Source organism: Rhinolophus sinicus, linkage group LG17 (assembly GCF_036562045.2).
Source record: "Rhinolophus sinicus isolate RSC01 linkage group LG17, ASM3656204v1, whole genome shotgun sequence".
NCBI classification, from domain to species: Eukaryota; Metazoa; Chordata; class Mammalia; order Chiroptera; family Rhinolophidae; genus Rhinolophus; species Rhinolophus sinicus.
The window spans coordinates 11,395,938-11,419,819 of record NC_133766.1 but is presented as its reverse complement, the minus strand read 5'-3'; the positions used below and the strand labels follow the sequence as shown (position 1 = coordinate 11,419,819).

At 40.4% G+C, this 23,882-nt stretch overlaps 1 long non-coding RNA gene across 1 annotated transcript; it reads left to right on the top strand.

Annotated features, from left to right (window-relative positions):
* Window positions 1–7,355: 7,355 nt before the first annotated feature.
* LOC141569336 (uncharacterized) lies at window positions 7,356–14,775 on the top strand. The gene is made up of 3 exons (XR_012492864.1): window positions 7,356–7,485; window positions 10,768–10,895; window positions 14,651–14,775. It is a non-coding gene; the product is annotated as an uncharacterized LOC141569336 (long non-coding RNA).
* The last annotated feature ends 9,107 nt before the right edge of the window (window positions 14,776–23,882 follow it).

Below are 23,882 nucleotides of genomic sequence, written 5' to 3'. Positions count from 1 at the left end.
ATCTTCTAAATCACTGATTCAGTCCTCAGCTTCGTCTAATCTGTTGATTCCCTCTAATGTGTTCTTCATTTCCGTTATTGTAGTCTTTATTTCTGATTGGTTCTTTTTATGTTTTCTATGTCCATTTTTATGTTTTCTATCTCTTTGTTGAAGTTCTCCCTGAGATCCCTGAGCATCCTTATAACCAGTGTTTGGAACTGCATCTGGTAGAGTGCTTGTCTCTGTTTTGTTTAGTTCTTACTTTGAAGCTTTGTTCTGTTCTTTGATTTGGGACATGTTTCTTTGTCTCCCCATTTTGGCTGCCTTCCTGTGTTTGTTTCTTGAATTAGGTTGGGCTGCTATGCCTCCCAGTCTTAGTAGAGGGGTCTTATGTGGTAGGTGTCCTGTGGGACCCAGTGGTGCAGTCTCCCTGGTCACCAGAGCCGGGTGCTCGAGGTGTGTCCCTTGTTTGGGTTGTGTGTGCCCTCCTGCTGTAGTTGAGACTTGATTGCTCTTTGCGATGGGAGGTATTGACCCTCAAGCTGATTGGTTGTGAGGACTGGCTATAACTACAGTGGAGGAGCTGCTGTGCAGGGGCTGACCCTACAGAGCATATCTCTGCTGTCTCCCCAGTTTGCCCTTTGGGTGTGTCATCCTTGAAGGTGGCCAGGTGATGTTACAGCCTAGTCTGAAGTTGGCCACTGGGCCTGCAAGCCCAGGGGCCTCCTGGGAGGGGACCCGCTGCCGGTCAAGGTCAGCAGCAGTCTGTTCCCTGCCTGGGGCTACCTGGCATGAGCCACAAAACAATCAGAGCTGGCCACCAACCAGTCTTGAGGTGGCTTCTTCTGTATGCCTGTTGTTGTAGGGCTTTGGTCCAGCTAGACTTCAGCTGATTCTCAATAATGGTTGTTCTGGGGTTTAGTTCTAACCGATGTGGTCCTGAGAGGAGGTGAGCACGATGTTTACCTACCCTACCATCCTGACCAGAAATCCTGTATTCTCTTTTTAAAAGATGGTTGTTAGTACAATTTTACTAATTAAACATTTTAGTTTGGCTCCATAATTTTTTAAGGCAGTTGTTCCCCAATCCAGTTCATAAAATGGCCATGTAAAATTACCGGGGCTGTTTGTTAACCAACTTGCTAAATTCTAGTCTTGAATATTGATACAGTACGTCTTAGAATCTAATGTTTAAAGCTTTCCATGTGTTCTGATCCACAGCCAAATTGGGATCACCTATATAACTAATCTATTGGTGATGATTAAAGTTTATCACTGAGTCAACAGATAATATAAGAAAGAGAAACAGGCTATCTGGATAAGATCACAGCAGAACAAGACTGAAAATAGGCTTAAACTACTGGAATATCTTCTGACTTGGATACAGTGGACTCAAACTAGCGAGCAGGATTTGATGCGGTCCCATAATCTGATTTCTGCAGATGAAATGTTGTTTCTAGTATGGTTTCCAGGTGGGCATACCTTTGAGGAGTGGGTGAGTATACTTTTTGCTAATAGGCAGAAACACTAGATTAGCTTGTGCCAGGTATCTTTGGAGGCGCATACTGTGTTTCTGGAATGTAAAGGGATGTGATGTAATATGCTGAATAGGCTGAAATGAGGTTTACTAATCCTTTACTGCCTATCACACAATCAAATCACATCTGAAGGAAAATTCTCCCAACCAGGCTTTTCTGACATCCATTGTAAGGATCATGCTGAGTAGCTATTACCGGGGAATGCAGTCCCTTTACTGTAGTTACCTGTCACTGGACCAGACAGTGGTGCACAACTGGAAAGTAACAATGCATGGAGTACAGAAGCCAATACATAAGAGAAGCCAACCAGCTCCAAGGCAGCTTAGCACAAATTCTGCCCAATAGTCTGTCCGTCCAAAGTGGAGGCAGTTGCATCCTCTGTTTGCAGAAGAATCAATGCTAGAATACAGGCTATTCTGGCTCAGATCATTGCCCCAATGATGCTGAGCTCCTTTTCTAGTTTTCTATAAGCCTAGTTCATATCACAGTAGACAATCTTATTTCCCTCCTGTGTCCTTAAAAATCAAAGCAGGGCCTTCTTCCTGCTGGAATTTAAAGCTTCTCTCTGGACTAGTGCCCTTTCCACAGTTTGGTTTGCCAAAGTGAATCTGTGGATACACAGTAAAAATGTTCATATTTTTAAATGTTCATTTTATAAGTTTCCATTTACTATACATTTTCCTGATGTGGACCAGAGCCACAATCATCGTGACCATATCCTTTAGATAACAACGGTAATAACTAATATGTGCCTAGTACTCAGGTTGCCAGGAACTGGGTTAAGTGTTTCACGTATATGAACTATGGTGATTACTATCCCCATTTTTAAGACGAGTAAATCAAGAGACAAACAAGTTCTATGGCCCCAAATATCATAGCTGGAAAGCAGCATAATATTGATTTGACACTTAGCCATTTAGTGGCTCCTGAGACTCTGTTCTTAACCACAAGACTAACTGCCTCTGTTTGGCATAGGCGAGGACTCTGAAATTCTTGGTGACAGGCATTTTAAATGGGAGTGACCATAAATTCAAGAGAAGATAAAGGTTGAAACACAGCATAGCAGACATTATGGCACGAGTCAGGGAAGACGACCTATGAATTACCTAAGAATGGGTTTGGCAGAGCTTGGGTTGGCATCTATTAATCGCTCCTTAGAAAAACCAAGGTCAATAAGGTGGCCAGGAGGAAGGGATTCGAGCTAAAAGAATGATGGTTCCTTGAAGGCCCAGGAGTGTTTTATCTCGCTGACTGAAGAAGCTCTTTGTGACTATTCTGTACACAGAAAAATATTGGCAATGAATCTTGGCACTCCACATTTACACAACATTTTATGATCAAAATGCATGCACATTGAATAGCTATATTACCCTTGACCTGAACTCAATAGATCACCCAGGACTTCCAATGAGGCCTTAAAACTTCTTGCTTGGAAGAAAATTTTGTGTATAGTATCAGTTTAATTGCTAGAATCCTCAAGCAGATGTCATTGCTAGACTCAGAACTACACTGTAAACTACAAATTCAATGACCCATGAAAATATCGCCAAAGATGGAATGACTCAGGCTTTCATCAGACCAGAAAAGGGTATGTTTTTAAAATTGAGAGGGAAGCTCATTTTTAACATCAGTTGCCCTCTCCTTTCTGCGTAAAACCATGACAGAAAAATTAAAATTCCGTTATGGCTGGATAATATTTTTATATCTCTCTCTTCCTTGTTTTCTCCTTAACCACTCCTACATCCTCAGTCAAATTGGCTCAGAGTTTCGCCATCTCAGGAGCATCCGTCACTCAGTGGATTGGCTCAGTGAATGAATGATGCTTCTAATAGAGATTTACAGAAAAGCACACCTGTCCCATAAAGCAAAGATGTAGAGGAAAGGAGAGAAGCAGGGGTCCTACGGGGTAGCTTCGATAAAGTCAAGGACAAGTGGGGATAGCAGATAACATGAGGAGATGCCTGAGATTTACAAGGTGGAGTCAATAAGGCTTGGTGACCATATAACAGTCACCATTTCATGAGCACTTTTTATTATCCCGATTAATCCTTACAACAATCTGTTATGGGAAACCCTTGAAAAATATTCCCACATGGGGTTTGCGACAATTTTCCTTTCCAGGAAAACAGGTAAGATGAATAGATCATGGCTATTGTCTATTATTGCTAAGCAAGTGTCTCTGAGGCCCGTCTAAGAAATAGGCGCATGTCTGCCACTCGGGGAATGTGCAGCAAATCTCCCACTTTTTGGTTTAGAAATAATGGTTGCTTAATTTTTATTTTTCACAATTGTGGTGGTTTAAAATATATACAGCCAAGTATATGTGGAATCTACAAAAGTTGAAATAATAGAAACAGGGAGTAGAATTTTCGTTACCAGGGGCTGATGGGTAGGGGAATTTGGGAGATGTTGGTGAAAGGGTTCAAACTTCCAGCTGTAAAATGAGTAAGTTCTGGGGATCTAATTGTACAGCATGGTGACTATAGTTAACAATACTGTATTATATGCTTAACAGTTGTTAAGAAAGTAGGACTTAAATGTTTTGACCAAAAAACATTTTATGGTCTCTATCAGTGTTAAGTGCCTGAATTTGATAATTGTACCGTGGTTCCATAGGAGAAGATCTTTGCTCTTGGGAACTACATACGGGAATACTGACTGCAACTTACTTTCAAATGGTTCAGGAAAAAAATTATGTAAATAAGATATAAACACATATGAAGGGAAAGAGGGAGGGACGAGAGAAGAGCGAGAAAGCAAATGTAGCAAATTGTTAATAATTAGCAAATCTAGGTGATGCTTACACAGGAGGTCATTATATTATACTGTTCTGGCACGCTTTCTGCGGGTTTGAAACTGTTTTCAAAATAAAACGTCTAAAGCACTTTTTGTATTGAGTGTTAGTAAGGTTGTAGGCAAATGGAAATACTCATAATCTGCTAGAAGGAATGCAAATTAGTACAGTTCTTTGGAGAGTAATACAATAATAATGTAGATTATATTGATAAATGATAATATTAATTTTAAATTATAATATTAATATGATGGTAATATAAGATGGCCATGTCTATATTCTATAACCTAGCAATTCAAATGGAATGTGGGAAGAAAATAATAGAACTTTGTATTTATTTATTTTATGTTTTAAGAAAAAAGTTACATTTTATGCTGGATAGTACCGTGTTTCCCCGAAAATAAGACCGGGTCTTATATTAAGTTTTGCTCCAAAAAACGCATTAGGGCTTATGTTCAGGGGATGTCATCCTGAAAAATCATGCTAGGGCTTATTTTCCAGTTAGGTCTTGGGGAAACACTGTATGTATTACTATGCCAGGACATTTATACAATTTATAAATAAATATGCATAAGAAGATATATATATATATGTATGTATGTATATGTATATATATATATATGTATATATATATATATATATATAGAGAGAGAGAGAGAGAGAGAGAGAGAGAGAGAGACAGAGAGAGAGAGAGAAACAGAGAGAGAGAGAGAGAGCTATGTATGTATATATATGATATATAAGAATATTAACTGCAGCATGATTTGTAATAGCAAAAATTTGGAAACATTCTAAATGCTCCTCGGTAAGAGAAAATATAAATAAACTGTGTTTTATTCATAGGATGGGATAATACATAGCATTTAAAACGAATGAAATAGAGCTATAAGTAGCTACATGGATAGCTTTAGAAAATGTTGAGTGAAAAAAGTGCGTTGCAGAACAACAAGGTCACTACTAAACGCTACGTATTTTTTATGGATATTTCAATCTGTCCTAAAAACAAAAGCACTGAGCAGACAACAAATTCACAATAGTGCTGTCCTCTGGGGAGAGAGAGAGAGATGAGCACCAGAAAAGAGATGATATGGAGTTTAAAATTAATTTGTCAAGTCTTGTGACTTTACCCGTCCCATCAAAAGAGATCAAGAGATCTGAGGAAAATATGACTAACTGTTAATATTGGTTAATTCTGTGTGGCAGACACATGTGTTTGCTCTATTATTCTTTCAATGTGTCTGTGCCTTTCGCTTTTTGCGAAAAGCAAAACATACATGAAGTTTTTATGTCTCTGGTGGATTGCAATTCCCATACATGGAGCACAAGACAAGTCACACCTGTGCCTACAACTTTCCATATGTCTCAGCTTATGGCCACACCAAGTACTGTAACCTTAAATCAGAGCTTTCCACAGAAATACTTATCAACAGAAAACTCATGTTTCTTATTGTCATAGCATGTGTTCTTCATTTTATGGAAATGTCAGTCTAGTAAGGAACATTCAGATCCACAAGTGCTGCCTTCTTGAGCCCAAATATTCTGCGGTGATAAGTCATTGGTTATTATCCTGATTTATGCAAGGATAAAACTGGAAATTCTCTCAAAGTTTAAAATGTATTTTAACAGTACAAAAGCTGCGTATTTCTGAGTTACATATGTTCACGTTCATTACAACTTCTCCATAAAATTACTAAGCTCTTGATAATACTAAGCTCCCTTAGTTCAATATTTCAAGTTGTGCCCATATAATAAAAGAACTTGAATTATCCAAGCACTAATTAATTTAGATTTCCCTAATATTTGGCTTTTTAAATGGCGTGTTTGTTTGCACCTTGTACCCACTCCACCTCCACTCGAGAGAAAGATGGTAAAGCTTAAAATTGGTCTATTTTACTATTTGTTGGGAAAATTCATTACCATTTAGTGGGGAAAAGGAGCTGACACTATTAATTTAAAGGAGATTTGAGGACCCCAACAATGTAATTGTAGGAACTTCCTGTGACCCTCATTTGCACTAATAATTAGGAGATGGCTCCCATATTATTGCTGTCAAAAAAATCATAGCGTAAAGGTTTTCAAGGCCTAGCTAATAAGCTACTCATTTTAGCCAGTAATTTTGGCAGTTTCTCTAAACTGGGGAGCGGGGAGTGTAAAACATTAAGAATTTCCGTCTGAAGGAGTTGCTTAAGTTCTCCTCTTCCTATATTTTTAATGTGTACAGGACCGTAGTATTGTCTCCTTTGTTATTCCTTATATGGATATTTGTTTTCTTTTTTTTTCTTGGAAAGTCTCACCAGAGGCTTTATTAGTCCTTATTATTATTGTTTTTTTTGGGGGGGAGGGGGTTTGTTGATTCTATTCTATATGTGTTTTTCATCTCATTAATTTCTACTCTTATTTTGACTCTTTCATTTCTTCAACTTATACTTATTTTTAAGTCCTTTTGTAACTTCTCTAGATGGATAGAATGTTTGCTCATCAATTTTCAGTCTTTTTTTCTACTATATGCCTTTATGGCTATAAATGTCCTTCTAAGGACTTCTTTAGCTAAATTGTACAAATTTTCATATGTAATATTTTCATATTGTCCAATTCAAAATATTTTCCAATTCTGTTACGATTTCTTCTTTGACCATGGGCTATTAGGATATGTGCTAAATTTCCAAATATATGAAAATTTCCTGGTTTTCTTTTATGATTGACTCACTTAACTGCGTCAGGATCAAGAATATATTCCATCTAGTCTATATGATTTCATTTATTTGAACTTTGATGAAACTTGCTTTCTGGTCCAGGTTATAGTCAATTTCTTTAGCTGTTTCATGTATGCTTGAAAAGAAAGCATTTTCTGAAGTACGTGGGTAGAGTGTTCTAGATTTATCCAGTAGGTCAAGTGTCTTGATTATTCTTACCTAGTATTATATCCTTATTAAGTTTTTGTCCAATTCTTCTATAAATTACTTTAAAAGGTATGTATAAAAAGCTCCCACTATGATTATGTGCTTGTCTGCTTCTCTCTGGTTTTGACCTGTTTTACATTATATATTTTGAGACCATGTTATCTTCTCCACTTAACATGCAGGGAAAAAAATAAAGAAGAAAAATTGATTGCAAAGAGAACTCCAGCTTTTCAAAAAATAAATCATAAACATTGCTGGACAAGTAACTCACATGGTAGGACATTTTTCTTGACATTTGTTATGGGTTATATTGTGTTCCCCCGAAAACAGATAATATTGAAGTCCTAATACCCAGTCCCTCCAAATGTGACCTTTACTTGAAGATGTGAATTAAGTTAAAGTGAAGTCATTAGGGTGGGTCCTAATCCAAAATGACTAGTGTTCTTTTCAAAAGGGGAAATTTGGATACAGAGTCAGACATGTATAGGGAGAAGATAGCCCTCAACAAGCTAAGGAGAGAGGCCTGTAACAGATTCCACTTCACAGTCCTCAGAAGGACCAACCCTGCCAACACCCAGCCTCCAGAACTGTGAGACTATCAATTTCTGTCATTTAAGCCACCCAGCTCGTGGTATTTGATTATAGAAGCCCTAGCAAACTAATAGAACATTTATCATTTACAAGGCAATTCTGTTATTTAACAAGAAAAGTCTATTTTCAGCAAAGGCAAAAACAAAAAACCTTTCTGGCCTTAAAAATATAAAATAAGGAACCAGAAGTTAAGGAGTAAAGCTGAGGTGCTATTTAACAGAATATCCTTTTACGTTTCAACACCAAAGTTAAAATTTTGTATCTGGTACCAAGAGAGAGTTTTGTTTAATAAACTTGGTGGGTCAGTCTTATTCAGCAAAGGAAAACAATCCCCATGTCCTCAGAATTGCATTTTATGATTTTCTAATTAAGGATAAGAAAGACAATTCCCAAGCTTCCTTCTGAGATGACTGATGCAATAAACATAATTAACTCTAAGAGGTTTAATAATAAATCACCAAATTGCCTGAGTATAATAAATACAACCGGGGAGTTATTGTAATACAGACTCAGAGGAATAATCTCAAATTCAGCTTCAAAGCAGTGTGAGTTACAAATATCATGCAGACATATTAAACTTTCCTGGAAGCCAAATTTTAAAGAAGCTTAATTTTCTTCACCTAGAATTTGGGCCATGACAATTTTGAGGCCCTTTATTACTGGAAAGAGAGGGGTATGCTAATGTATAGCCTTCGCTGTCAGGAAGGATAACAATGTCTTCCTACAAACTCTTTGTAGCACCTTGCTAGAGAGAAACTAGGAAGCTGAATAAAGCACGGACAGTGAATATGGCCCAAGAAAGAACTTAAGGCCATCTGTAGAACTTTGCAATCACGCACACAGGTTTTCCTGTGAGCAGTATACTGAGCTCCCTAATTCCCAAAGGTACCCTGATATTGTGAGTATTTTGAGTCTCTTGTCTCCTATGTTTAGACCAATGCCTGGAACATGCATTTAATAGATAGTCAGCTGATGAATAAAATGACAGAAACAGTTTGGTGGGATTCCATCTTTGTTGGATCTCATAAACACAGAGCAAGCTGATTGATAGTAGGAAAGATACCTGTAAGTTGCAAACCTTTGACTCTGACACCCCATCTGATATAATAGGTATGTAGACAATTGTCTCGATCAATGAAAGTCTGATTTAAAGTACTTAGGTTTAAGTATCTCCAGGTCAAAATTTTGATAAAGGGCCACTTGACTTTTTTTTAGTTTACAGATTCTTAGAAACAGAAAACAGGAATCTTGGAACTCGTCTTCTTCAATCACCAACTTAGTACAAGACATTCATACAGATGGTCACCTGACCTTTTCCTAGACACTTCAGGTAATTGGAATAATAGACATGTCACGTATTTATTAGGCATTCCATTCTACCATCTGACTGCTCTTGTTATTAAAAATGCTTTTCCTAGAGTGAACCCCAAATTGGCCTATAGTTAAGTCTACTTATAAGTCTTACTTTTGCCTGAGGGAGATATAGGAAAAGTTCATCTTAGAAATGACAGCCCTTCCGATATTTAAAGAGAGCAATCATGTCTCCATTAAGTCTATTTCTAATTACAAAATAAACACATTTCTGTATTTCAGGACACGCCAGGGAGAGTGTTAATTTTCAATGATGGGGTTGGAGATAAGTAGAAGCTGGAGAGAATGATTTAGTAATAGAGCAACTCTAAAGTCAAGTTGGCAAATTTATTCAGCTGTCACCTTCCCCAAAGGTAGAATAGCTACCTTCCTGCCCTTACCATAGTTTGACTATATGAGCCAATAAATTGCTTTTTCCCCCCAAATACTATACATTGGATTTTTTCACTTGCATCAGAGTTTCCTGACTAAATATTATGTAGCGCAGTGTCCTGGTAAGCCTAGGTAGGGAGAGGCAGCGAATCCTAACCACCACTACAGCTCTGTTCTTTCCCTAAATCCTAATAAAAATCTTGGGATCTTGCTGATTTCTAGTCAATGGCGTGCTGTTGGAGACCAAGCCAAGGATTTGCACTTAGGTATATGTTTTCGTCTGTTGGGGCTACTACAGTAGATTACCATTGACTGAGTGGCTTATGAACAACAAACATTCATTTCTCACAGTTCCGGAGGTTGGGAAGTCCCAGATCAAGGAGCCAGCAGATTTGATGTCTGGTGAAGGCCCACTTCCTTGTGCATAGGCAGACTTCTCTGACTGTGCCCTCACATGGCACGAGGGAGCTCTTCGTGGTCTCTTTAATAAGGGTACTAATCCCATTCATGAGCCCTCCCCCCTCGGGATCTAATACCCTTCCAAGGGCCCCACCTCCAAGTACCTTCCCATCAAGATTAGGTTCCAACATAGGAATTTTGGGGGGATGGCATGAATATTCAGTCTAAACCAGCGCATGAATGAGAAAAACAGAAGATAGCGCAAGATGGCAGGACATGTTGTGAAGAGGGAATCCCTAATTTAACTAACTCACTTAGGTGATCAGAAGGAGAGAGAGAGAGATAACAAGATGGGCAGTTGGCCAGCCAGCTGTGAGGAGGCAGAGATTGCCTTCCTCCTAGCCACATGCGGTCGTTAAACACTTGAAATGTACAACTGAGGAACTACATTTTTAAACTTATTTAATTTTAATTTTAAAACTGCAGCAGTGTACAATATTTCCCCATTAAACATGGCTTTATTGTTTTGGTAGGCTCCTATTTCACTCTAACTAACATATTGTCTCAGATATTATTATTGTAGTATAGTGTGTGTGTCAGGCATGCGTATCATTTCTAGTACATGTGAACACATCACTGATCTGGTTGGTGCCAACCTTTGATCCAGTTTGAATGACTTTTTCCTAAGCACCAATGTCACTTAATGCATTTATTTGAATATTTTATGCAGACAGCATGGGTTATGGTGGTATATAAATTGTAATTGGTAACTAAATTGAAACACATATTATTTTTATTATAATGCATTAAATTATTTTTTCAGGTTAAAAAGAAGTATGGACAAATTTTTACATTTAAAATGAAGGCACAATGCTAATGTGGAAACAAATGGAAATGCAGAAGCTGGTACCAGAACCTGAACAGTGGGGGAAAGAGACAGACTGAAAGAAGGTATGCTGCAATTTTCACAATGAATTGCAATTTGCTGAGTAAAAATTTTAAAAACTATTTGTTATGTAAAAATATTTTAAGGTAATAAAATGGACATTTTCCATAAATACATAGTGAATTTTATCAATAGTCAAAAGAGGGTCAATGAAATTAATTGCCTGAAATCAATATTAAATAATCAAACTGACTAAAATCTTGTCCATTTTGGTTCAGATTGGAGAAGTTGTAAAAATCATGATTATTGATTTGTATTATGAAAAGTTTCAATTTCAACATAAATGCTTGACTTTCTAGGTCTTACATGAATTTTTCTTTTCCTTAAAGCTTCAAATTTAGTTGTGCATTGAGAAGTATAGAGTGAAATCGAATCAAATTCCTGAACACCTGATTAAAATTGGATGGAAAAAAATCGGCAGGTAGTCCATATGGCCGTTTTTAAGGGCCTATTAACATAACTTCCATGAGACATTTTTGGTAACTAACTCTTGTAATTCTGTAGTCCTACCTTCAAGAAAGTTCTCAGACCAAGTCATGATAGCCTTGGAGAGAGGGGGTGGTTGAAGGAGAAAGATGAGTGTATGTCCACATCTCGGTACACTGTACCAAACTCTGCAGCCACACTGTATGTCTACTGTCTGCGCCACAGACTGACCAAATGCATGTGACTCAGCTGAGGAAGTTCCCAGCAGAGATCCTGATTAGCCCACTGGCAACAATTCAAATGCCTATCAATATAGTACAATGGATAAACAAATCACGAAATACTAATGACTGGATGCTATAAAGAAAGGACAAAGAACAAATGACTGCTACATGCCGTAATAAATATGAATAAATATCACAAACATAATATTGATCAAAAGAAGTCATACACAAAAGAATACATACTGTAGGATTCTACTTACATAAAGTTTTAAAGAATGAAAAAGTAATCTATGATATTAGATATCAGACTGGTAGCTACCTTTGGAGAAGCAGATAACCTTTAGGATGGTCATGGAGGAGGCTACTTGAGAATTTATAATATTATATTGCTTGATCTGGGAGGTAGTTACATAGGTATGCGCACTTTGAGAAAAGCCATCAAATCGTGCACTTAAAATAGATGGTTTGATAACATTAAGGAACATTTTTAAATTGGAGTTTCATCCACAACAAATGATAAGATACATGGAAGGAATGGAATACTCACCATTTCTATACTTTCCTGTAGTTTGATTTGCATAGAATTTCCATGCTCTCTGAGACTCACGTGAGGGATAAAATTTTGGCAAAACTGAGGGACAGACCAGTAGAGAGAGGCGCATGAGAGGAACACACAGGTGAGCAAATGCAGATCTGACGAGTGAGAGGTGGGGTTTCACGGGAAAGGTGGCTGAGAAGGGAACCTGGGGCCATGCTGTGGGACGCTTCCATCTAAGGCAGGTTTTGCTCTTAATCTCATAGGCCGTAGAGAGCCAAGGAGAGTTTTGAACAGGGAAGTAATATTACCTCCCCCTAGTTCTTTCTACTTTTAATAGTGTGAGGTGTGAGGTATTTGAATTTATTGAGAAATGTTTTGTCCTAGATGTGTGTGTGCACACACACTCAATGTACTTACATATACTTTCTAAGCATGGCCCCAGGAAACAGACCATAGAGGGGCTCAGTGAGTGATTTATTCAGTGCGGGTAGGAGGTGGTGAGGACGGAGAGGAAGCAAGGGAAACCTCAGTAGCATTCTGCAGAGGCCACCATCCAGGGCAAGTGACGGGCATGGTTTCCATGGTAACAAATAGCCACCCCTGCCACGAAACCTCATCCTCTTCTAGGCCAGAGAACTTGATGTGATGATTTCATTCAAGCTGTGGGGTCAGAACCATTCAATCCTGCATCAGCTCAGGGCACTGCTTCTAGAAAAACACTTTTTATTTTAGCAGCGCATTATTCATGATTCTTTCTTGTCTCAGGAATGTTCTCCTGCTCAGTGATATGCTGGGAGAAGGAGTGGTTTTTGAAATTTTCCATCTCCTTCACAGCTTTCAGGTCTGGCTTATGTGAAAAGGAGTTGAAAAAGTGGAAAATTTCCTGTCCCCATACCAAGAACTGCACCTCCGATGGTTTCTATCTCTGTCCGTCTACACTGTGCCATCTTCCCATTAATGTCCACGGTAGTTTTGATGTCAGATGGTGGTTTGGGTTCAAGTCCCAGACCCATCCCTTCCTAGTTCTGTGATTTGGAGCAAGTTAATAAACCTCACAGTCTCAGTTTTGTTTTTTTAATCTATATTATGGGATATGATGCTAGGACTTGCTTCATAATGAGAAAATGGATATAAAGTGCTTAACACACAACCAGAAGCTAAATAAATTATTATTAATCTCATATCTAGAGTGTTTTTCTGGCTTTTCCATTACTGAATGGAGACTCTCTTAGTAATTTTTTAATAGCTGTCATTCAGAGGAATTGGGAAATGTGATGTTTCAATTAACTGTGTATTATGAGTAATGGAGGAGATACACACACACACAAATCAACATATGAGATCAACAATATTTAGAGAATAAGATTCACAATTATGTTCAAGAGGCCGTTTTATTGCAAAGCACTTAAAACTCAGGATTTGAATCCAATTGGCTAACTCCAGAGACCCTCCTTTAAGCTTCCAAAGATAGGGACATAAATGGGTGCTGTGTGCACCCATTTTGAAAATACATACGAGTAAGCTGAGGAATTCCTGTTTATCTGCAAGTTTATTACGCCTGAAAACACAGACCCTCATCATGTAACCACAAGAAAGTCATTTAAACTCTCAAAGTTAATTTTCCTTATCTGTAAAATGGAGCCACTCAATACTTCCATCCTGGACTTGCTGTGAAGTTCACAGGAGACAGTCAGTGGAAAAGAACGTAGCCTCTCGTGTGCACTCATTAGAGTTCGTGCAATGGATCTGCTTAGTGCCCCACCTGTTCCTCTTTACAGACAGTGGCAGCTGTTCCTGTTGCTCGATAACAATTCACAGCTGCCCCTTCACTTGAAATGAGCCCTCCGTCAAACAGAAGTCTCCTTGCCCAAGGAGCAACGCCTGCAACCACACAGGGCACGTCTCCGTGAATGGGAACAGACTGAATGAGACCAAAGGCTGGCCCCCAGCTCAAGTTGGGTTTAGTTTTGTGGTGTAACTGCAGCCTCACCATGGATTCAAACAGACATGCATTTTCCCCAGGTACCACTTTGTGGGGGCAGAGCCCCAGAAAGTAGTTTGCAGGCTCTCAGCCTCACATAGACAGGTGCTGGCTCAGGTAGTAAATGGCCATCAACTGTGATTGCATGGCCATCAGCTGTGGCTAGTTGGCCGCCAGCTGTAACCAGTGAGCCATTGGCCACTAATATAACTGCTGTGGCTGTGCTAGCAGAGAGAAGAGAAAGAACGGGGGCTAGCAAGAAGATGGCGGCTGCGCTGGCAAGCGCGGATGGCGGTTTGCGGACAGTGTGAATCCAGCCTCCAGTGAGAGTATAGTGCCGCCAGAGAGAATATAGTGGTATGACTCCCCTACCTATGGCTCCGTGGGTGTTCCTTTTTGGCCTCACCATATCCTGCGTTCTTGTGTGGGGAGCGGGAGCAGAGACCCCGCACGACAAATGGCGCAGCGAGCAGGGTCTCCCGCACGACACACTTTTTCAAGCTTTCTACTCCTATCCTGCTCTGCTTCGTTCACTCCGCTTGTTCTGGGAGTACATCTTCAATCACTTAGGAGACTGTGTTTTCACCTCAGTCCCAGCTGCTCAGGAATCCAACTTAAGACAACTGGCATCAGAGGTGGTCTTCGGAAGCTGACCCTGAAGACACAATTCTGGAATTGGCTCGCTTGCTGACTGGCTGGCAGTGGGGAACCCAACACCTGGAGGTAGGTGGAGAATTAATGCTACACATGCGATTGCTAAGATTTCTATGTACAATGAGCTGGGGGATTCAGGTAGAAGAAGACGTGCTATTTGGTGCAATGTCTCAGCGTTTGAACGGTGTGTGGGGGAGATAACTATAAGGTGTCTGGAATTGGATGGGTAGTTGAAGAGAGAATTACAGGCTCAGATTTATTGGTTAAAAATGTGAAGCAAAGTGTGGGAGTCAGAAGGTCTTAACTCCTGCAGCTAGGATGAGGTGGGGGCAGAAACAGCTGAAGCTCGGGACTTAATTGCAATCGTGGAAAGCGCCGAGGGCTGAGTTCTCAGCCGAGGGGAGTCTCTTGAGCCAAAGTTGGGGCTTTAATGAGAAAAGAATGTGACCCTGAGATCTGTGATAGCGATATCTCTGCATAGCTGCACTTTGAACTTTCATTCCCCTGAACTCTGTAAGGATGTGGCCTATTTCTCACTATTGAAGACAGAACCTCCTACCCCACCTTGCTGAAAGACGATAAAGAGACTTAAGATAAGACCTTATAAAACAGTGCAGGGTCCTTTTCAGCATATGCTTCCATTTTTCCTCCTGGCCACCCGACTCGTAACTAGTATCAAATCTGACCACAGCTTAATCAGAAAAGGGCTGGACCAGCCCAGAGGGAGGTGATATTATATGTTGAAGGAGCCTCAAGACTTAGAGAAAATTTATTGGAAGAAGCTGGGAGAGTGTATCTAGGAAGGACGCTGAGAGTGTTTGACCAAGAGGGAATAGACTGCAAAGTTGGTTAAGAGAAAGTTTGTGGCTATGGGAGCATTCCACCACTGCCATAAGTGAATAACCTGACAAAAGCCTACAAGAGCCCTCTCAATTGTGACTGGGATGGCTCTTAGAAAATTAGAAAAAGCAATGGCCTGCACAGAGTGAAGTGAAAATGCAAGAACTGCTGTAGCAAATGGTGGAGGAAGGCATCAGCTCCGAGGAGTGGGTACGCTGGATTGGCTCTGCTGTGTAAGGCCAGAACACTCACTTGCTGACCAATTCTCGGGAGTAATCTCTGTTCCCTCCATGTAGTGAGGCAGTAAGGAAGGCACTGGGGGGGGGGGGACGTCACCATCACTGAGAATCTCAGGAGTAGCTGTGTTTTGTGGGTTAGGACTGATGGTTACACAGCTGGACTCCCTCATTGCGATGGGATGTTAGGATTCTGGAAAAGCAGAGGCCACATGGCAGGCATTCACGGACGGAAGCCAAGGTGGGTACAGTTATGATAATGGGCAGCAAGAATACATGAGATTCACTTCAGATTTAACTTCATGTTGACTCTGGCAGGTGTGAGGTGATATAGTGTTTTTGGTTTGCATTTCCCTGGTAATTAACGATGTTGAGTACCTTTCATGGACCTGTTAGCCATTGGTATTTTTCTTTGGAAAAATATCTATTCAGATCCTCTGCCCATTTTTAATTGGATTTTTTGTGTGGGGGGTTTGCTATTGACTTGTATGAGTTCTTTGTTTTGGATATTATCTTCTTATCAGGTATATGATGTACAAATATTTTCTCCCATTCAGTAGATTGCCTTTTCATTTCCCTGATGGTTTCCTTTGCTGTGCAGGAGCTTTTTAGTTTGTAGCCCCATCTGTCTATGTTTGCTTTTGTTGACTTTGCTTTGGTGTCAAATCCAAAAAAAGTGTGGAGACTGATGTTAAATTGCTTACCACTTACGTTTTCTTCTGGGAGTTTTATAGTTCCAGGTCTTACATTTAAGTCTTTAGTCCATTTTTGAGTTGATGTTTGTGTATGGTATAAGATAGGTACAGTTTTATTCTTTTGCATGAAGCTGTCTGGTTTTCCCAACACCATTTATTAAAGAGACCATTCTTGCCCCATTGCATGTCTTTAGCTCCGTGGTTGTAAATTAACTGACCATGTATGTGTGGGTTTCTTTCCGGGTTGTTCTTTTTTTTCTATTCTATTGAACTATGTGTCTGTTTTTATGCTGATACTATGCTGTTTTGATTACTATAGCATTCTAATAGAGCTTGAAATCACGAAGTGTGATGTCCCCAGCTTTGTTTTTCATACTCAAGATTGCTTTGCTATTTGGGGTGTTTTGTGGTTCCATATAAATTTGAGGTGTGCTTGTTCGATTTCTGTGAAAAGTGCCATTGGAATTTTGATAGAGAATATGTTTACATATAAGAATTGGTGACACATGAAACATCAATGAGAAAAGAAAGTGTTCTGCGTGGTGATAGTGCTCAGAGGGGCTAACAATTTGTAGGAAGTATCGGTTCTATAAACTCGTGGAGGGCAGGGACCTCTCCTACCCATCTTGAACCTCCAGTGCCTGAAGCACAGGCACTCATTAGATAGTGAACTTATTTTACTATAGACCTAAAAATTAATCATAGTGAAACAAGAAGAAGTTAAGTGATTATCAACTTTCTGTAGAAATATGTGCTTATAAAGTAACAAATTACTAAGGAAAGGATCAACAGATTTGATTACATGAAGAGTTCTAAAACGTTAATATATTAAAAAGTTAAAATGCGAGGAAGTAACTGGCACAGGGAGAAGTCATGCAAACTAATAAGAAAAACACTAAGCACTAAATAGATAAATAAGCAGAGTTTATACACAGATAATTCATTAAAATGAAATCATTGTAAACAAAAGACAGAAAAATGTGTGCAAAGATATTTTTTTACGAGTTAGAAAATTTTTCGATAACAAAATACAATGCTGGTGAATGTGTGGGTGAAAAAGTGTGTGCATGGATGTCTGGATGTATTATGAATTGGCGTAATCGTGGAAGTTGATTTTTGTAAAATCTACGAAGGATTATGAAAATATGAATCAGGTTTGCTCCCATCTTCACAGTTTTGGAAATAAGCCTGAGGAAACATTCATTCTAGGAAAATAATCCTAAATTAAAATTTAGACATTAAGAAATTCATGACAGTCTTATTTATAACAACAAAAGATGGGAAACAACATTCAAGTCAAACGTCATGGAAGGGTTAAGTAAAATATGGTATATCTGTTCTGTAGAATATTTGTAATCATTCAGTGTGTTTCAGGAGCAAAGTGGGGAAAGGAAATTGAGAATTTCATTGTTTAAAGTGTGACGTTTCACTGAATTCCTCTGTTTCAGTGCTTGGTGTTTCCACGTCTGGCATCCTTCTTCTTCAATTTCACTGGACAACCAACAACTTCTGACCTTTTGTAGGGGTTGGTCGTCTGGCTGTGTAGTTTTAGAAAGGGTCGCTGGAGGACCCAACTGCTCCTTACACAGGTTCCAACCAAGCCCTAGTCATGATTTCCCGTCCTTCGCCTACCCTCCTCTTCAGTGGTGCCTGCGTCTCAGATACTAAGCCTTTCCAGGAATCTATTAGGCAAGTTACCTTTCTCTCTGCAGGCATGTGGGCTGTACTGGCTCCATTCTGCAATGTCTGTCACTGCTTCTCCATCTGGTATTTAAACTCAGTAGAAATGAGATCTTCCCAAACTGCCAAGTCTTCTTAGCTATACTTTCCTTCTTTTGTTCCCTTGTTTCTTGTGGATTTATACATGTTTCTTATATTGCTGTGACTTTATTGTGTTTAGGGACAGAGAAGAGATTCTTTTAAAAAAACAAATGAAAAAGCATCTTGTCTCCCTGGGGATATATCTCTTTTGTAATGGAAAAATCTAGGGCGGAAAAAAATGAAAGGGAAATGCCAACACTGCTCACCATGGTTAACAGAAATATATATAATACAGGAGGAAGGTAGCCAATACACATGATTTATGTGACCTCCTAGCCACTCTCTTCTCTCCAATATCAGCAAAGATTTCACAGAATTATGTCGGTGCTTATGCAGTTCTTGAGATATTAAAATTTAGTAATTCAACTTCACAAATATTTATTGATGAGAAAAATCACAGCATTGAAACCCTTTTCCAGAATTGTTTTCTGCAAATTGGCACAAATGGTGCCAGCAGAAATTAGTATTTCACCTTTTTATTGCTTTGCTCTTCGGTTACTTTTCCAAGCAAAACTGTAAACATGAAAAATTGACTGTTTTGGAGAAGGGAACGGACATAAAAGTTTATCATTTGAATTGACTGGATTGTAACATATAACCTCAGACATATTTCCTACATGTTTCCCATGGTTTTATTGTGCCTTAGTTCTACTGAAGTTCTTATTTCACAAGGTTAATTTCCCCCCTTCAGATTTAGCAGCCAGAAGCTGCTTATGCCCAATTCATCCTTCCTCCCTCCCCCTACCAACTACATCACTATGAAAATATAAACTTTGCCCCCATAATTTTACTTCTGAGGGCTGTGGGAGGAAACACAGCCCCTACATTACTGGAGGCTATGTCGTGGCTGAACAATATTTCATTGGGTATACAGGCCACACTTTCTTTATCCATTCATCCCTTGATGGACACTTAGGTTGTTTCTATACCGTGGCTGTTGTAAATCATGGTGCTGTGGACATGGAGAGCAGATATCTCTTTGAGCTCCAGATTTCACTTCCTTTGGATATATACCAAGAAAAGGGATTGTTGGGTGATATGGTAGTTCTGTTTTTAATTATGAAGAACTTCTAAGCTGTTTTCCGTAGGGCGGTACCAATTGATGTTTCCCCCAATAGTGCACCAGGGTTCCCTTTCTCCGCATCCTCACCATCACCTGTCTTTTCTTTGTGATAATAGACATCTAACAGGTGTGAGGTTGTCTCTCATTGTGGTTTTGATTTGCATTTCCCCATGATAAGTGCTGTTGAGTACATTTTTGTGCACCTGTTGGCCATTTGTCTGTCTTCTTCTGAGAAATGTCCATTCCAATCCTTTGTCCATTCTTTAAATCAGGTTATTTGGTTTTCTACTCTGGGTCACGTGAGTTCCCTATGTATATTTTGGATGTGAACCCCTCAAGGCAGATCTTGATAAGAGGCATTGAGTATCTGGCTGTGAGTGTTTGGCATTTGGAGCCATGGGTGTCTGGGCCTCTCTTTTTGACTCCCATCTGTGGCATGTAGGAGGTCTGGGGTGTTAGTGCTGGTGCAGAGTTTAATCTTACCACCCTGCTTTAAAAGTGTGGGGCTCCCTTTCATAACCCTATTAGTGGATCTGGGAATGTCCGGGGAAGCTGGGACTTAATTTAAGCAAGAAGAACCCCCTCGACATTCCAGGGCGGTGGGTTCCATTTCTCTTTTTATCCCTGGTGAAGATTCTGGCACATAGTAAGCACTCCAATGAATGCTTGCTGACCTCAAGAGGTAAGCTGTCAGAAAAAAATGGGCATAGTGTTTAAGAAAGAGTTCTTACTCAGAAAAATAATTATTTTAAAGTCATCAGCATATGGATGGTAGGTGAAGGGTTGGTGGTGGATAAGCTGTCCCAGGATGATAATATAGAGTATAAATTTATAAAGGGCAGTGGAACGCTGGTTGGGGGATGGGGACAGGCTTTTAAAAGGCCATCAAAGGAAGACACTGAGAAGGAACAGAGTAGTGGCCTACAGTTGGAGGTGGGGGCGGTCCATGTCTCAAAAAGAAGAGGGAGTGACCTTAGCGGCAAATGTCACTGAGAGGTTGAGTAAAAAGAGACTGAACAGCGTCCTCTGGATCTGACCATTTTGAAGATCATTGGTGATCCACACAAAGAAACTTTCATGGACTCGTGGAGCAGAGCCAGTGGGCAGAGAACTGGGGACTGGGCACTGAAGAAGTAGCTGTGATTTAGTTGATTGTATCAAGACTTTTACCTTGGAGAAGAGAAACAGGGCAGTAGGAAACACGAGTCTTGTAAGAGTAAGTTTTAAGCATATTTATGTGATAATATGGAGAGAATAAAAAGATACAAAAATAATGATTGATGGAACAACCTCAAAGTAAAGATGAGGGAATAGGATCAAGGTAGCAGATATTAGGAAAAACGAATATTCACTGAGCACCGTCTGTGTTCCAGGGATTATGGAATTATTTTCATATAATTCATGTCTTTCAAGCCTAACAACCCCACAAGTTCTGTATTTATTCCTCAGTTTACAGATGAGAAAGTTGACCTTGGCTCAGAGAGGTTAAGCAACTGGCTCAAAGCCACACAGCTAGTGAGATTAGAGTCAACATTCAAAAACCAGTTCTGTTTGCCACCTAGGTTCCTTCTTTTTTTTAGCATGTCACACTGTTTCAGCCTCTTCTTTGAGATGAATAAGATCGAAATAAGACAGGTAGAGCTGGAGATACGTTTGAGGAATGGGGGTAAAATTGAAGAAATTTGTGCTTGAAGGCCTATGGGTTTTTTTTGTTTAATTCAGATATCCATTCACTGAGAGCCTCTCTGCCCCCAATAAATTATGATAAAATTGCCTCAGTATCATTCCAAACTTTGTGACAGTCTCAAAGCCTTCCAGGATTTTCACAGACTCCTGGGGCTGGCATTTCCCTGGGCTCCCCTGGGCCTCCATCACGGCTTTCACTGAATTGGCTCAGTTGAGGGATTTTCTTATGTCTTGTGGGCGCTGTGATGCCTATGTCTCGTTCTATAAAACAACACTCTCACTCAGCACTTGTATTTGCAGTGGACTCGACCCAGGGTTTTCATGGGGAGCAAAGGAGAGGTATTTATCCTACCAACACAAACAGCTTCCAACTTGACACACCTGACTCTAGTTCTTAAAAACCTTTGAGTTTTCCCCACTGGGATTTCTCACTGGCTTCATCACCCAAGGACGTCCTACTCTGGCCAACTTGTCGACTCCCCCCGTTTTTTCTTCTTTTATCTCTTTACTTCTTCTTTCCTGTGTTATCCTTGGGATGCTAGAATTTTCTCATTCTACTCTGCCAAACAACTGTCCCTACCTCCTACTCCCCTCTGCTGGTCTAAGCCTTCCTTTGCAAATCCAAGTTCATCAAGGTACTCTGCTGATTGGAAGGGCCTTCCATGCAATAAGATCCAGCTGCCTGGTTTTGATCGTATATCACCCTGTGTGCAATGTAGAAGTAAGGCCGTCTGCTGAGATGGGAGCTGGGCGGGTGGACAGCGGGAGCAAGAAAGGGTTTGGAAGGGGGTGAAAATGTCAAGTCACTTCTGCAGGGAAAGAGACGACAGAGGACTCAGCTGAAGCAGAAGTGGTTGGACTTCTCTCTCGCAATCAGCAATCCAAGCAGAAACAAATGAAAAGATGGCTAGAGTTCCTTGGAGTTAGAAGTTTGCAGAGCGATGGCAGGATAAAGACAAAAACCCAAAGTTGTGTGACGTGCTGGTGAGACAGTTACTGATGGGATGAGCTGTGGGTGTGGGGTGGGGGACAGTGAGGAAGCAGGGCCAAGAGGCAAGAGAGAAAAAAAAACGAGGTTTCAACAAGATAGAGAAACAAGCGTTGTGAGAGGAAGAACAAGACAGGGAGAAGGGAGTGGTCCGAAAAGGGGTTCTGAAGTTAGGGCTTAGCAACTGGTTGGGCCTCCTGGCACTCTAGACCTTGAACCTGAAGGCCTACTGTGCTGGCACAGCCTCTGAGCAGCAGAACGCGGCCTCCCGGCTGTCCCATTTCTCCCTGAAAGCCATTAGGCTGGCAAAGCTGCAGGGATATTAGTGGCCCATCCGATTCACAGAAATGAGATGAGAAAGGCTGCTTAGAAAGTGCAAGTCCCCTTCCCCAAGGGGATTCAGCATGGCTCCCTGCAGCACGGATCTTCAAGGGGCTGTCCAGTCTAGGAAAACGCACAGTGGCACACAATCGCTGCTGTCTCTCTCTCCCACTTCTCTCCCTAGCATCCCCCTCTCTTCTGAGGGAACACTGTTCTGTCTTTCCTGCTGCTGCACGAATGGGGGGTGGGGGAGTGAGCCATTCAATTTCAAGTCTACTTGAACCCAACTACATCTCCACTCCTGACATTCTCTTCAGTTCACATTTGTTCAGTTTTAGCATCTTGTGGTCCTGTCACTCATAAATTGCCTTCCTCATCTTCCTCCCCTCCCACAGTCTCTTCACATTTTTTTCTTTTTTTACATTTTCACTTACTGTTCTCCCAATCAAATGTCATCTGTCAACACTGTATTGGAAGCAGAGCAAGAAAGCCTGTCTTCCTGAGTATTCATTAAAGGTGAGCTGCGGTTTAGGTGTTCCATCTGCCATCGGTGAGCCATCTGTCATCGGTGCATCCTGAAGCAGCAGCTTTTCTGTCACCTTGTTTTCTCTGTAGCTTTTGCCACTAAGTCACTAATAGTTTGATACAGTGTACTATTATGCCTATGGCACCGTTAGGGGCCACTTTAGAGTTATAACAAATGTCCTTAGTCACGGGGCCATATGGAGACTTGGTGGGTGGCGCCACTCTCTGTAAAGCGTGAGGCATATTTGCAGTTGTCTTGCCCAGAAGAGAGAATCCCAAATCAGAGACATGTTTTGATAAAATACACTGGAACAGATTTTAAGCAGCTCCACCGTCCAACAGGAGTCTTCTTGTTCTCAATTGAATTTCATTTCTCCCACATGACATCGAACGTGACATTCGTGGGCAGAAGCTCCTGACACTATCTGCGTTCTCCTTGATAACCATCGTCTTATCCCATAGTAGCCACATTTGATCCTGGCTCTCCCCAGAACCAGGAGACAGCTCTCACTCCAGAGTTGAGGGTATTTGTTGAGGAAACAGTGACAGATTCCCATCAATATTTCACCACAAATCCACATACTTCTGTTGAATTCACAAGTGAACAACAAAGGACTTAGGACAAGCTCTTTATTTATCAGCCAATTAACTATAAACAATACTTGATGTGCCTCGTGGGACATCCTGCTCACCCTTCAAAGTGATGTCATCAGCTCATTAGGCAACCTGCTTTTCTATCACGTGGACCAAAATAGTCTGTGACAGTGAGCGGCTTGCAGGCAGGGCACATGTTTAGTAAGAAGTGGGCCTTCCGTGGCAGAAATGAGCGAATTCCAGGCTGAAGGGAGCTTACAAGGTCATCCACAAGGTCATCTACTTTAGGATTTACACAGATGGGTTCCTTGAAACATCAGGGCTCAATGAGATAGAGGTTAAAAAGTTGAGGGAGGACGGAGGGAGGGGTACAGGGGCTGTTTCATCTCCAAATTAGTTT